The 3744-nt window shown below is 46.8% G+C and overlaps 1 protein-coding gene across 3 annotated transcripts in view; it reads right to left on the bottom strand.

Moving 5' to 3' along the window:
- The window catches only part of LOC101995794 (zinc finger protein 260-like), a 15930-nt gene extending 14460 nt beyond the window's left edge, over positions 1-1470 (bottom strand). Inside the window, exon 1 of one of the 3 annotated variants that reach the window (XM_026789132.1) lies at positions 1374-1470. The gene's annotated coding sequence lies outside the window, so the exon portion shown is untranslated. Of the gene's footprint in view, positions 1-1148; positions 1210-1283; positions 1305-1373 lie in introns of those variants that run through there. The other 2 variants (XM_026789130.1, XM_005366915.3) reach the window with 2 other exon arrangements.
- Between the last annotated feature and the right edge of the window lie 2274 nt (positions 1471-3744).

The following is a 3744-nucleotide window of genomic DNA, read 5'->3' as shown; positions in this document are numbered from 1 at the left end:
TGTGTGTGTGTGTGTGTGTGTGTGTGTGTGTGTGTGTGTGTATCTGTGTGTGTGTCTGTCTGTCTGTTAGTTTTTGAGATGGGGTCTACTATGTAGCTCTGGCTGTCCTGGAACTTGCTACTTAGACCAGACTGGCCTTGAACTCACAGTGCCTCAGCTTCACCCTCGTTGAAATTAAAGGCATGTACTATCGCACCCAGCCAGATACACTGTTTTTAAGGGCTCTAAATCAGTACAAATGTTCAGGTACAAATAATAGGACCCAATATGGAAGCACCCTCATTTTCGTCAACTGCCAATCACTGAACCCAAAGAGAGCCGAGCACTGATGCACATAATCTCCAAAGGGTCCCCAAATGGGACCCTACAGTGGCCCAAAGAATGAGAATTTGGGCTGTGTGTGTGTGTGTTGTTGTTGTTGTTCTTTTATGAGACAGAGCTTCTCTGTGTAGCTGACTGTCTTGGAACTCACTATGTGTCTTGGAACTCACTATGTAGACAAGACTGGCCTCAAACTCACAGAGCTCCACCTGCCTCTGCCTCCTGAGTACTGGGACTAAAAGCATACACCACCACAGGCTGCTGGTGAGAATTTGTTTTTAATTGTGTTTATTTCCTTCAGTAATGCTAGCCACCCACAGTGGGAGGAACTAGTAAAGGAGATCCAACAGCAGCCCACAAAACAAAAGAAATTCCTTTCTTTACAGACCTTAAGAGAGAAGTCCCTGAGTTCAGCAGCTTAGATACTAGGCAAAGCGTGCCCCGCCACGAGACAGACAGACAGACAGACAGACACACACACACACACACACACACACACACACACACACACACACACACGAGGCCCAAACCCTAAGAAAATGCACCAGGAAGAAAGAGAGAACAGAGTGACATTTGTGGCCTGATACTTTCTATTTTGGTATGCTTGACGGCGTTTCTCTTCATGTACTAAGACACGACCAAGCGTACAGTCACTGGCTAAGCAAACGCTGCCCCGCACAAGCATCCGACACCCACCCCAGGCTACCCTCACTGCCTGCGCTGACTTCTACGACGTCACGGCCTGAGTGGGTCACAAGCCACCTCAGGATCCTCGTCCTGAAGCTCCCGGCTCCCACCCAGGATCGGTTCCTGCAGCTCACACTCACTGAGTCCTGAGACGACAATTTTCACGGACGACCGTGAGAATTCCCACAGGAGAGCACACTGGGAAGTGACAAAACACAGAAGACGCGGAAACCGCAGGCACGGAACGAAACCGAATCTAACGACCCCCACCTTACCCACTCATCCCCCCGCAGCCTCCGCAGCCGTCGCTCGGCACAAATGAGCGCTCGGCAGCACAGCGACCGCCCTGCCCCGCAGCCACTCACCTCACTGCACAGCACAGAGAGCTGTGCGCACGGCCCGCCGGGCCGCGACTTCCGCCCGCGGACGCCACAGAGTCCCGGAAGGAAAGGTTCCGAGCCACCTCGCGGACCCGCCAGCGAAGCAACACTAAAATGACTAGAACATTTAACATTTCATGGCCACTCTATTTCCGGTGTCTTTTAGATTTCCGGCAGGATTTGTCCACGCCCCGTAGGATGATGAGCACGCCCCGCGCAACACTTTTGAAACCGAGCGCCTGCCAGCAGTCGTCATGGCGGACCAGGTGGTTGCAGTTTCTCTGCAAATCGCTGTGGCGGCGTCCGTGTGCTCAGGATGTTGGAGGCCACCATCCAGAAACTTCGATTCCGTCCAGGCGGGGAAGCTGAATACAGTGCCATAGAGTGGAAGTTGGACGCTGTCCCACATGTGTGACAGGCCTGACAGGAATTAATGATATTCTTAAGAGACATTTATTCCCCTTCCTTTGCAGACCACTGAGACAATGGACCCCAGAAATAGAAATCTCGTGATGGGGGAGGGGATATGCTGAAGCCAGGAGGCAGTTAGAGCTGGGACTTCTCACAGGAAAAAAAATATTTCATACAATTCTGACCACTTTGCAGAACAGACTGGAGCCAGAGAAAAAGATAGTGGGGAGTGGGACACACTCTAAGACTGCTTAGTTACATACCTTGGCTTCCATTTAAACCTAATTCTGCCGGGATAGGGTGTAGGGTGGAAAGGTAGCTCAGAAGTTAAGAAAGAGCACAAACTGCTAGTGCAGAGGAACCAGGTTCAATTCCAGCATCCACATGGCAATCACAACCATCTATAAATGCAGTTCCAGGGGCTCTGATGCTCTCTTCTGACTTCCAAAGGCACCAGGCACACAAGTGGTGCACAGACATACATGCAGATAAAGCACCCATACACGTAAAATAAAAATTAAAATCTTACTGGACAGAGGTGGCACGCACTTTTAATCCCAATCTTGGGAAACAGGCAGGTGGAGTTTGAGGCCAGCCTGGTCTACAGAGCAAGTTCCAGGACAGCCAAAGCTACAGAGAGAAGCCCTGTTTCAAAAAAATCAAAATATCAAAAAATAAGTAAAATAAAATCTTGGCCAAGTGAGGTGGTACACGCCATTAATCCCAGCACTGTAAAGGCAGAAGACACCTCTAATTCTGAGCCAGCCTGGGCTACATAGCAAAATATAATCTAATCCCAAGACTTCCATTTTGCTATTGTGGAAAGGTGAACTATTCCCGACAGATCTCTATTGTTTTAAATTGTACTTTTCCAAGTTATGTAAGATTTGGGGGAAAGAAATTATTAATGTACTAACAGAAACTTTCAAACTAATAGAATAGTCTGACTAGGGTGCTGCTCACCTTTAATTCCAGCATTTAGGAGGCAGAAGGCAGCAGATCTCTGTGAGTTTGAATCCAACCTGATCTACACAGTAAAGTCCAGGCTAGCCAGAGTAACATGGTAAGACTCTGTTTCAAAAGACAATGAAATAGAACATAAAAAAAAAAAAACCTAATAGACTGTCCATCCATGCTTCTCCACTAGAGTGCATATGGAAATATCTAAAGACTTTCATTAAATTTCGTCGTCTTGGTCTGTGCATATACACCTGCAATCCCAGCACTCTGCAAGCAGAGGCAGAGGGTGTCTGTCACTGCATCTCTTGTTCCTAGCCTCTGCACAGACAAATTGAATACATCTCCTTTATCTGTTTTATCCTATTATTCATTGCTTCAGCTGGTTACCAGATTCTAGCTTGCTAGGCCTTTCAGGACCCAGGCTATGATGCTAAAAAATCTCAGTGGCATATATTTGGAACTCAGATCTTCAGGCTTGTCAACAAGAACTTTACCCACTAGCCTATCTCACCAGCCCTCTTTTCTTTGTTTCTTTCTGCTTGTTTGTTTTCCCATTCTTTCTCTTCTTCTCTCTTTCTTTCTTCCTTCCTTTCTTTCTTTTTTCCTTTCTTTCTTTCTTTGTTGGATAGGGCTTCTCTGTATTCCAGGCTGAACTTAAATTCTCCATCCTTCTGCATCAACCCTACAAGTATTTCAATTACAGTCTTGTGTCACCATATCTGGCTGAAATAAACTTTCTTGTACATGACAGTTTGGAATCATTGCATGGTAACCATTGAACAAAAGTCTACTCTCATTGCATAAAGTTTTTTTGGGAATGGGTATTGGTTGTTGTTGTTTGCATATGGAACACAACAGTGTAGGACAGAGGTAGAGCAAGAATGCAAACGGGGAGAGCCAGGTCAAAGGGTTAGAGCAGAAAGTTCCATAGAATCCTTTGGCAAACCACTACACAGTACAATAACCAGAGTAAAGAGTGTTGGCA

Source organism: Microtus ochrogaster, unplaced genomic scaffold (assembly GCF_000317375.1).
Source record: "Microtus ochrogaster isolate Prairie Vole_2 unplaced genomic scaffold, MicOch1.0 UNK14, whole genome shotgun sequence".
NCBI classification, from domain to species: Eukaryota; Metazoa; Chordata; class Mammalia; order Rodentia; family Cricetidae; genus Microtus; species Microtus ochrogaster.
This window is presented reverse-complemented; position numbering and strand designations above follow the sequence as displayed.